Here is a 12,102-nt window from a genome sequence, read left to right as displayed (position 1 = left end):
AACCTGTCATCAGGCCTCCCTAAAAGGCCAGATTGTAAGGATATCTGAACTAGAGCACAGGTGAAATAATCAGCTGATTAGTGAACATGGTTATTTTACCTGCTCCCATCAAGGTAATCCTGAAAATCTTGACTGTAAGGGAGGATTGAGGACAGGTTTGAAAACCAGTGCTCTAACGATAAGAGCATGTCATTTTTCAACTATTATGGCCCTTTAAAGGGATACTAAATACAATTTATTTTCTTTGATGATTCAGATAGGGCATGCAATTTTAAGCAACTTTCTAATTTTCTCCTATGATCAATATTTCTTTGTTCTCTTGCTATCTTTATTTAAAAGGCAGGAATTTAAAGCTTACATTTAGCCACCAAGCAAGCATAATCCAGGTTCTGAACCAAAAATGGGCCAGCTGCTATGCTATACATTCCTGCTTTGTAAATAAAGATAGCAAAGGAACAAAGAAAAATAATAATATGAATAAATTAGGAAGTTGCTTAACCTTTTAATGCCGTTGTATTCCGTCACAACGGCACTGGGCTTTAAGGCTGTTATGACGGAATACAACGTCATCGCAAACGGCTGTCCTGAAGCCTACTAGGCTTGCAGGATTTGATCACGGTCTGAAGGGCGTTCCTAGCATCATAGGGACACCCCCCAGACCCAATCCCATAATTGAAATCTCGCGATCATTTGCACGATTGCGTGATTTCAATTTGTCTACATCGGAACGTTGTTCCGATGTAGACTTTATAACCCTGTCATGAAAGGGTTAAAATTGCATGCTCTATCTGAATCATTGAAAAATAATTGGCTTTAGTATCCCTTTAACCCCTTCACCCGAACAGACGTATATATACGTCTTGCAGTCATTTGCCTATCGTACTGCAAGACGTATATACAGGGAGTGCAGAATTATTAGGCAAGTTGTATTTTTGAGGATTAATTTTATTATTGAACAACAACCATGTTCTCAATGAACCCAAAAAACTCATTAATATCAAAGCTGAATAGTTTTGGAAGTAGTTTTTAGTTTGTTTTTAGTTATAGCTATTTTAGGGGGATATCTGTGTGTGCAGGTGACTATTACTGTGCATAATTATTAGGCAACTTAACAAAAAACAAATAAATACCCATTTCAATTATTTATTTTTACCAGTGAAACCAATATAACATCTCAACATTCACAAATATACATTTCTGACATTCAAAAACAAAACAAAAACAAATCAGTGACCAATATAGCCACCTTTCTTTGCAAGGACACTCAAAAGCCTGCCATCCATGGATTCTGTCAGTGTTTTGATCTGTTCACCATCAACATTGCGTGCAGCAGCAACCACAGCCTCCCAGACACTGTTCAGAGAGGTGTACTGTTTCCCCTCCTTGTAAATCTCACATTTGATGATGGACCACAGGTTCTCAATGGGGTTCAGATCAGGTGAACAAGGAGGCCATGTCATTAGATTTTCTTCTTTTATACCCTTTCTTGCCAGCCACGCTGTGGAGTACTTGGACGCGTGTGATGGAGCATTGTCCTGCATGAAAATCATGTTTTTCTTGAAGGATGCAGACTTCTTCCTGTACCACTGCTTGAAGAAGGTGTCTTCCAGAAACTGGCAGTAGGACTGGGAGTTGAGCTTGACTCCATCCTCAACCCGAAAAGGCCCCACAAGCTCATCTTTGATTATACCAGCCCAAACCAGTACTCCACCTCCACCTTGCTGGCGTCTGAGTCGGACTGGAGCTCTCTGCCCTTTACCAATCCAGCCACGGGCCCATCCATCTGGCCCATCAAGACTCACTCTCATTTCATCAGTCCATAAAACCTTAGAAAAATCAGTCTTGAGATATTTCTTGGCCCAGTCTTGACGTTTCAGCTTGTGTGTCTTGTTCAGTGGTGGTCGTCTTTCAGCCTTTCTTACCTTGGCCATGTCTCTGAGTATTGCACACCTTGTGCTTTTGGGCACTCCAGTGATGTTGCAGCTCTGAAATATGGCCAAACTGGTGGCAAGTGGCATCTTGGCAGCTGCACGCTTGACTTTTCTCAGTTCATGGGCAGTTATTTTGCGCCTTGGTTTTTCCACACGCTTCTTGCGACCCTGTTGACTATTTTGAATGAAACGCTTGATTGTTCGATGATCACGCTTCAGAAGCTTTGCAATTTTAAGAGTGCTGCATCCCTCTGCAAGATATCTCACTATTTTTTTACTTTTCTGAGCCTGTCAAGTCCTTCTTTTGACCCATTTTGCCAAAGGAAAGGAAGTTGCCTAATAATTATGCACACCTGATATAGGGTGTTGATGTCATTAGACCACACCCCTTCTCATTACAGAGATGCACATCACCTAATATGCTTAATTGGTAGTAGGCTTTCGAGCCTATACAGCTTGGAGTAAGACAACATGCATAAAGAGGATGATGTGGTCAAAATACTCATTTGCCTAATAATTCTGCACTCCCTGTATACGTCAGCTTCAGGAAGCTCCAGCACTCTAAATTACAGCCAAGAGCTGGAGTTCCTGAAGCTCCAGGCATCTGCCACATATGAAACCGGGGGCCCCTAACTAAGGATCAGGGGGGACACTACGCTACAGAAAATAAAATATAAAAATAAATTGAAAAAAATTATTTAAAAAACAAAACAAAAACGTTTTACAGGTACTGACAGACAGCTGCCAGTACCTAAGATGGCTGCTTATAGTTAGAGGGGGGATGTTTAGAGAACTGTTTGGGGGATCAGGGAGGGTGGGGGTAAGGGGGGATCCTACACTGCAGTAAATATATATATATATATATATATATATATATATTTTAAATGCAGACTGCCAGTACCTAAGATGGGGGTGACCAGAGTGTTTGTGGGGGGGGGGGGGGAATAGAGCTGTTTGGGAGGGATCAGGGGGTGGGAAGTGTCAGATGGGAGGGTAATCTCTACACTAAAGCTAAAATTAACCTTTCAAACTACCTAATTAACCCCTTCACTGCCGGGAATAATAGAAGTGTGCTGCGCCGCTGCAATTTACGGCCTTCTAATTACCAAAAAGCAATGGCAAAGCCATATATGTCTGCTATTTCTGAACAAAGGGGAATGTGCAGGGGGCGGCATTGCACAAGCATTTCCACTTACTACTTTCCAGGCTTGCCACTGTCATTGTGTTAACAAAATATTGCTTAGCTTCAGCAGAAATTAAAAAGATAATACACTGCAAATTAGGGAAATATATTTAGCAAAGCACTTTTTTTTTTAGTTGTCAGGACTGGAAAACCCACAATTTTCAGACTTAAATAACAGAAAATGGAGGGCAAAATAAATAATAAAAGTTGATTTCAGAGTGTTTACTGAAATGAAAAATGAAATGGAAAAGGAACATGAAAGTCAAAATTAAACTTTTATGATTCAGGTAGTGTATGCAGTTTTAAAAAAACAACAAAAACATTCCAATGTACGTCTATTTTTACATTTACTTTTCTCTATATAGCAGCAGTGTGTGCAAAATAGTATTTAACTATGTTGTACATTGTCAAACACTACACACATGCACGCTCCTGAATCTACCCAAGTCAGTTTGATAATATAAGTAAATTGGAAAGTTGTTTGGTCATACTCTGATTAGTAAAAATTGTACACCTTATTTATAGAGCGTATATACACTTCACAACACTGGTGTTTATATGTTACATCCTGTAAATTTGAACACAATCTATCAAATGGTCAAATGACACATAGAGCCTGCACATACCTGCAAAGCTGTTTTTACCCTTAGTGATTAATGTCTTTGTTTTTAATAAAACCTGTTTGCTGTGAACCAGGAGGTGTTTTATGTTTAATTGCTTACAATGAGAGCTAAGTTATAGCTCTACTACACCTGAGTAGGATCATCTCAAGTGGGGGATTGTTACCTATTACATATACTGTGCTATGTTATGTTTGCTTTTCTCTTTCCTTGAGGATTACTTCTGAGGATTTGTAAGAAAGAGACTAAAGATTGCCTATGCACCTTATTCAAGAGTACTCTAAGGGGCCTATTTAACAAAGGTCTGTCGGACCTGATCCAACAGTGCGAATCAGGTCTGACAGACCTGGTGCAACGCCGCCCTATGCAGATTCACTGTAAATCGGCCACTAGCAGGGGGGTCTCAATCAACTCGATCGTACTCGATTGGGTTGAATTGCAGCGATGTCTGTCCGCCTGGTCTTTAGACCGCTGCTTCATAACTGGAGTTTCTGGCGAGCCTGCAGGATCGCCAGAAACACAGGCCCTCAAGCTCTATCCGGAGCTTGATAAATGGGCCCCTAAGGGGGCGATTTAAGAAGCTCCGTATCGGCCCCAATGCCTCTGTTTCCGCGTGAGCCTTCAGGCTTGCTGGAAACAGGAGTTAAGAAGCAGCGGTCTTAAGACCGCTGCTCATTAACTCGTACGCCACCTCTAAGGTAGCGGACAGCAATCAGCCTGATCACATACGATTGGGTTGATTGACACCCCCTGCTAGCGGCCATTTGGCCGCAAATCTGCAGGGGGCGGCATTGCAAAAGCAGTTTACCAGAACTGCTTGTTCAATGATAATTGATGTGCGGCGGACATGATCGCTACAGCGGATCATGCCCGACCGCACAATGGTAAATCTACCCCTAAGACTTTTTGCATTTGATACCTGACTCTTTGATGGTCTGTATCATATTTTTATATTGACACGATTTATATATATTCTTTTTATTTCAATTTCACATATCAAAAATTGTAAAAGGCACGATTACATTAATCTGAAAGTCTAAGTGGTATACAATATACACATCCATGCTAAAGTGCTTGGCACTACTTCAGAATAGGACGTTCATAAAGTCCACCTAGAATTGAATGCCTATATCCTTGAATATAAGGTCGCCATTTGTAGACATAACAGCAATTAACTTTCGTACAGTTAGATTGAATCTTAACTCCAAAATAACATTGAGAAAGACATATACAAAACTCTGTGGAGTGAAGCATGACAATAAAGAAAAAGAGATTAGGAAATAATCTTATAATACAGCTACCAAAAATAAAATAAACCAAGTGTTCTCGCGAACATATTGAGTTTTCCAGCTGAACCCATGAAATACTGTGCAAGGAAGTAATGTTGAAGAAATATGAAAGTGTTTGTTTGGGATATCTAACCAACCTTCCTGTACCTCTGACCTACTGGTTATTACTGTACTTAAAGGACTCCCAAAGGAGAAGCATATCCTCATAGAAGTCTAAGTTACCTACTTGAAGATAATGGAACCTTTCTAATGCAAGGTCTAAGTCAACTAATCTCCTCCACTCACTGATGGTAGGTATTTTGGTGGATTTCCAATACCTGGGGATCATTTGTTTTGCTGCATTTATCAAAATTTGAAATGGTTGCCTTTAAATTTTACACGCTATTTTAGGAGCTTTTTGAAGTAAGATCAACGCTGGGTTTGGGCTCAGTTGTGTGTGTAAAACATAATTAACATCCTGAAAGATCTTTAGCCAAAATTTGTTTATCGGTGCACACTCCCACCAAATATGTCTCATATGCCCCACTTGTTCGCATCCTCTCCAACAAGCGTCTGAGCTTTTTTTTATATATATGCTTAAGTTTTGCAGGCGTCAGATACCACCTCATACAAATTTTAATGTTTGTTTCTTTTGCGCCTGATGAGTGTGCGGAATGTACTAGCCTTCTAAATCTATTGGACCATTCCTTAGGTGAAGTGTATGTGGCCATTTTCCTGTCCCACCTTAACGTATAAGAAGGTAACTTTGGAAATCTGTTACCAAGTACTAATTTATATAATGTAGAAATCGATTTGTGAGATTTCGAGCGACTCAAGCAAGCTTGCTCAAACTGTGTGAGAGGGCATAAAAAGTCAGCTTTACATCTATTTGAAAAGATGAAATGTCTAACCTGATGGTAAAGTAAACCATGAGGCAAAGAAAGGAAGAGATAAGGAATCAATTTGCTGTTTTGTTTTTAATTTGTTGTTATCTAATAGAGTATGGATGGGAATCAGAGATAAGAACTTGGGGTCTACACTGTTATCCACTCTGAGACCTGGGGGAAATTTAGGATTTGCTTTGGAATGCTTTGTCGAGATTTTTTAAAATGATTTAAGAACAAACAGCCAGTCATTCCATGTTTCGTTGGTTATGTAAGAATCGGAGACTATTGGATTTTTAAGTGATAGAGAGTTCCAACACCTATTTCCCAGGTGGTTTGTACCTGTTAAAAATGTTTCTATCTGCACCCATCCTTTAGACCTTTTTCCGTCATGCCCACACCAGTCCAAGACTCTTTGAAGAGATATAGCTAGCTTATATGAACTAAGATGAGGGATGCCCAAACCACCCTGAGTTGGTAATTTGTAAATTGTGCTTTTATTAATGCGTGGTGTTCTAGGGCGCCAGATGTAGTCATTCATTATCTTTTGTAAAATATCTATCTCTCTGGAAATATTTTGAATGGGGACAGTCTAAAGTATGTACAGAACTTTAGGCAACAGAACCGTTTTAGCTGCTTGAATCCTACCCAACCAAGATATATTTTTTAATAACCAAGAGGAGGTCAGGGATTGAAAATTGTTAATCAGCTTGCCGTATTTATATATACGCGTTGATTGTCTCTCAGGAGTTAGATAAGTACCCAAATATTTGAGATATTTAGTTTGTGCTTTAAGAGGGCATTGAGCCCTAATGTCCTCTAGGAGTTGCTGCGGAACATTAACCGGTAAAAATTTGGATTTTAACATGTTGACTGAAAAGTTGGAGACCCTCCCAAAAGAGATTAATTCTGTCATGGCATGGGTAATAGAGTTCAGGGGGTCAGTCAGCGTCAGTAATAGGTTGTCGGCGTATATGGGTAGTTTATGGTATCTATTTCCTACCTGTATACCTTGAATATGAGAGTCTGCCCTAATCTTGATTGCTAGAGGTTCTAAAGATAGACTAAATAGTAAAGGGGAGAGGGGGCACCCCTGTCTGGACCCATTTCTTATTTCGAAAGCATCAGACAACATCCCATTTACCCTTATTTTTGGCGTTGGGTTAGTATATAGGGCCATTATTTTTTGTACGAACAAGATAGGGAAGTTGAACCGTCGAAGCGTCGCATAGAGATACGTCCAGTCGAGTCGGTCAAATGCCTTCTCGGCGTCAGTGGAAATAAATAGGGCCGGGGCGTCTGTCGTGGAATCATAGTCAATAAGATTAAGAACTTTAACAGTGTTATCTTTTGCCTCCCTAGCAGGTACAAAATCTGCCTGATCTTGATGTATTAATAATGGAAGAATTTTATTTATTTGAGTAGCTAGAACTTTGGCATATAATTTCAAATCGGTATTGAGCAAGGAAATTGGTCTGAAGTTGTCCGGGTTATCTGGAGTTTTGCCTGGTTTTTCTAGGACCGTAATGTATGCCTGCAACATGGTCTCTGGAAACATAAGGCCTTCTGAGATGGAATTAAATAAGGAGGTTAAATATGGAGCTAGGTATTTTGAGAAAGTTTTATAGTAACGGCCAGAGAATCCATCAGGACCCGGCACCTTATGTGATTTTAAAGTATTTATCACATCTAACACCTCCCTGATGTTGAAAGGTTGATCTAGAGCCTCTACTTGTTCTACATTTAGTTGTGGGATCTGTACTTTGTCTAAATACTGATGAGATTTAAGGAGGTGCATTTGGGTGTCCCTGTCCGGAAACAAATTATATAGTTTGTGATAAAAAACTTTAAATTCTTCAGCAATTTGATGAGTGTCCTCTATATATCTACCTGACTTGTTTTTAACCGAATGAATATATGTGCGTTATTGCCTTTTTTAAAGGCTCTTCCTAGCCACTTCCCGGATTTGTTTACTTCCCTATAAAACGTCTGCTGATAAGATAGCAACTGTTATTTAATTGGTCTCTTTTAGTGTTAAGATTATCTAAAATTTGAGTATCATCAGGATAGTTTTTGTGTAAGCAATCCAAGTTTGTTATTTCTTTGGCTAAAGAGACGTATTCTTCCCTCCTTTTTTTGGTTATATGTGCTTTGGTCTTAATAAATTCACCCCTGATTGTGCTTTTGTGGGCCTCCCACAGGGTTGTTGCTTTAACATCAGAGGTGTAATTTATAGAGAAGTAGGATTTAATGTGTTTAGCCATTGTTTTAACCTGAGTTTTCCCTTTAAGTAATGACTCGTCTAGTCTCCATTGATATGTTTTAAAAGGGGCTGAGAGCCAAACTATCTTGCAAGAGACTAGTGAGTGGTCTGACCATGTGGTATGTGATAAGTTATTTGCCTTTGTATAGGAAAGAACCAGGTGGTCTACAAAAATGTAATTTGATCTAGAATAACATCTATTTGGGTTAGAAAAAAGGTAAAATTTCTTCTCTGAGGGTTTAAGTATCTCCAGGTGTCATGTACCCCTAATAATTTAAGATTTTGCCACATGTTCTTCAGATGCAGTGTTTTAAGTCTGGTGTCCGAGTTTGTGCAGTCTATCAGGGGATTAAGAGGAACGTTCAAATCGCCCGCCATAATCAAGGGGCCTTTAGTGTGGGCTATGATGAGGTTAGTGATAGAGTTAATGAATTTATTTTGAAGCTTGTTAGGGGCGTAAATGTTAACTAGTGTAATTTTCTTACCAAAAAGATGACCAGTGATGCATAGGGAATCTCCCATCTCTATCATGTTCTACATGAGTCCTAGTGAATGAAATGGATTTATGGATTAGTATGCTAACTCTGTTAATTTTCTTAGATGGATTAGAGCTATGAAACTGTTTGGGTAGTTTGAGGAGAAAAACCTAGGTATGTGTTTAGTTTTAAAGTGCGTTTCTTGGAGCATAAGAATATGGCCTCCCTTCCTTTGTAAGTCTAGTATGGCCATTCTGTGTTTACTAGGGCAGTTTAACCCCTTTGTGTTTTGTGTGAGAATAATCAGGTCTTGTTGAGTGTCCCTATTCATAGTAATCCACTTTTTGAGGGTCTATGTTAGTAAACTTAGTCAACTTCCTATGCTTCTTTTAATTAAAAATTGAGTACACTTGATAAAAACAAATAAAATTACAATAACCAAACAAGTAATACATTTTCCAAATCCTACAACAGGAAAGGTTAAATACAACATGTCAAATATAGGGAGAGTGGTTCTCCCATCTGGCTGAGAGCAAATGTATTTCTAGAGAAAAAAGATATACACATATAAATACTCATGGACATAATAAAGAATCTGTATGGGTCTGTGACCCCAAACCTGTAAGAAAACTTAGTACCATAAATAACCTTTGTTAACCACAGAAGAAAAACATAACGTATAGCTAATCTGCTAAATTTCAATAACATTAACATTAACCTGCAGGCCACAAGTTGAGGAATATCTTGAGAAAGTCCTCCGAGTTTTTCTCCTGTGAGGGAAAAAGTAAGTACCCATAATAAAGGATACAGCCTGTCCAGACCAGAATCATCCCTTTTCGTACAGAAGAGATTGTCTGCCTCTGTTGTGTCTGCAAGTCTTTCTTTGTTGTACTTGCTGCCATTCTTTCCTCTGGGGCAGCGGAACTCCACTGGCCCCTTAGCTTTGCTGATCCTGAGCATCTTGATTCTTCTCCACCTCCGGAGGGGAAATGTCCAAATCTTTGCAGACCATAGGAATGTCTCCTGGTGAAGAGCATATGAAGTGCCGTCCTTTCCAAATGATTATTAGATGGAAGTGGAAACCCCATCTATAAGGAATGTTCATTTTCCTGAGAAGCAAGGTGAGAGGCCTGAGCTCCCTTCGCTTAGTAAGAGTTCTCTGTGAGGGATCCGCATATAGTTGGATGTACTTGACAGGTTGTTGTTCACGAGCAAGCCTCATTATATCCTCCTTAACCTGAAAGTTTGTAATGTGGACAATCACATCCCAAGGAGGCTGCGTGTTCAGGGGCTTGGGTCGAAGGGCTCTGTGGGCCCTGTCTATTTCAATTTTAACTGGTGATTCTGCATGTTTGAGGAAATTAAAAAGATCCTGCAGATATTGCTCCAGGTCAGAGGGTGGGATGGATTCAGGGATGCCCCTTATTCTAACGTTATGCCTCCTACTTCTGTTTTCTGCATCATCATTTTTTTCTTCTAGATCTTGAATCATGTTGTTCTGTTTATGGATGATATTGTGCAGGTCTGTTATTGCTGTGGCATGTGTTTTTTGAGTGTTTTCAACTGCTTCAACCCTATGGCCAATTTCTGACATTTCTTTTTTGAGGTCACTTATTTCATCTTTAATACATTGTTTTACTTGCAAGACTAGGGTGGAAAAGTCCTTTTTTGATGGAAGCTTTAGGCACTGTTATAGTATCCACCATGGCTTCTGAGTCAGATTTGGTGGAGGAAAATGCTGTGATAGAATCAGGGTCTTCCGCAACATTAATAGCCGCAGATTTGGCTTCCAAAGTTTTGAAAAAGTTGTTAACTGAAGGGGTTGCATGACTTCTCTGTTTAGGGCCATTCCCTTTTCTGTTAGCTTTTTTGGGAGACATGTTTATGACTTATGCTGAAATTGGTTTGAGAGTGTAGCTCTTGCTTAACATGTGTGCTTATTTACAGGGCTGCTTATTATTGTCTTGTTATGCACCTTTACCTCTTAAAACACTGGAAGCTTATTTGACAAAGAAAGAAAGATGCAGGGCACCTCTGTTGCTTAATGCAGTGATATATTTTAAGACATTTTCAGAGTTTCTCTTTTTTCCTTAAGCTTTAACGTAATGCAGCTAAGGCCAACATTAAAACAGTAAAGTGTATGATGCAGATCTGAGAGTTTTGCAATGCAGCACTGCAATTTTGAGGCGGGTTTGAGAAGGCCTGTATTATGCCATATTGCGTGAAAAAATCACAGAAGCTATGTATCTGAATTTATCCCACAACAAGGAGCAACACTGTTCTTAACAATTGTAGATATTCAGAGGCTCGCTCATATTATGCACCGTTGTTTGCCTGCTGTATATTAGCATGGCTTTTCATCTGTTGTTAATCTGCCCTGTGGTCGTGTGTGATGTGCTCGTGTTACATGCGACCTACCACGCTGCCTCTGATTCCAGGCCGTTTATCTGCATGTTAATTCTAGCCTCATTAGCTACAGCTGCGATGCTCCTTACCGTCCCATACGTAGTCGGGTGTGCTGCTACTGGCCCCGGTGTGTAGTATGGTCGGGTCTCAGCAAGGAGAGGCCTGAATCGTTTCGGCGATTTTACAGACACCTCGTGTGTGCTTCTGGAGGTGTCCCATACCTTGCATGAAGTTGTCTCCTTAAGGATGGAACTGTCCTATACAGCTGGGCAACTTTTCTCCTGCTTTTTGTCACTTTAGTGACTTCTCAGCCAGATTGAGCTCAGGAGCACTCTTAAGCCGCGGCCATCTCCCTGGCTGGCTAGCTCTGCCCCCCTTATATTGACACATTTTATTTCACATTATTTGTATTTGTGTTTTTTCACCATTGTGATACATTTTATTTTATAGCATTAAAACATACAGACTTCATTTACAGAGCAAGGGCAAGAGTAAAACATTTGAAGAGAATGTGGCAATCTGTAATACAGACAAGGAGTCGTGGAAGAGTATTGAGATGCCAGATAACAAGAACTGAATGGCTGCATTATGGCCACCTCTTCTTTTCCTGCCCTACTTTAAAGGGATATAAAAGTGGAATTCATTTTTATACATTAAATGTCGCCATAATATTTCTTTAAACAGAGAATAGGGTCACAAAGAGCCACAGAAGTGAAATGAACATGTAAAAAAATATATATATACATGTTGTTTAAAAATATACCCTTTATTTACCAGTTATTTTTGCAAGGTTTTTCCTTCAAACCATTACATCCTTCCATGGTTCTATGCAGTTCATCTGAATGTTGCTGTCAGTCACGCTTCCTATATTGGAGTGAGCACTGATCATGTGTTTTAAAGGGACACAAAACCCATTTTTCCTTTATGGTTCAGATAGAGCATACAATTGTAAACAATTTTCCGGTTTACTTCTTTTATCAAATTTGCTTCCTTCTCTTGGTATCCACTGTTGAAGGAGCAGCAATGCACTATCATGACCTAGCTGAACACATGTGTTGAATTTAAGAGGCA

Source organism: Bombina bombina, chromosome 2 (genome assembly GCF_027579735.1).
Source record: "Bombina bombina isolate aBomBom1 chromosome 2, aBomBom1.pri, whole genome shotgun sequence".
NCBI lineage: Eukaryota > Metazoa > Chordata > Amphibia > Anura > Bombinatoridae > Bombina > Bombina bombina.
This window is presented reverse-complemented; position numbering follows the sequence as displayed.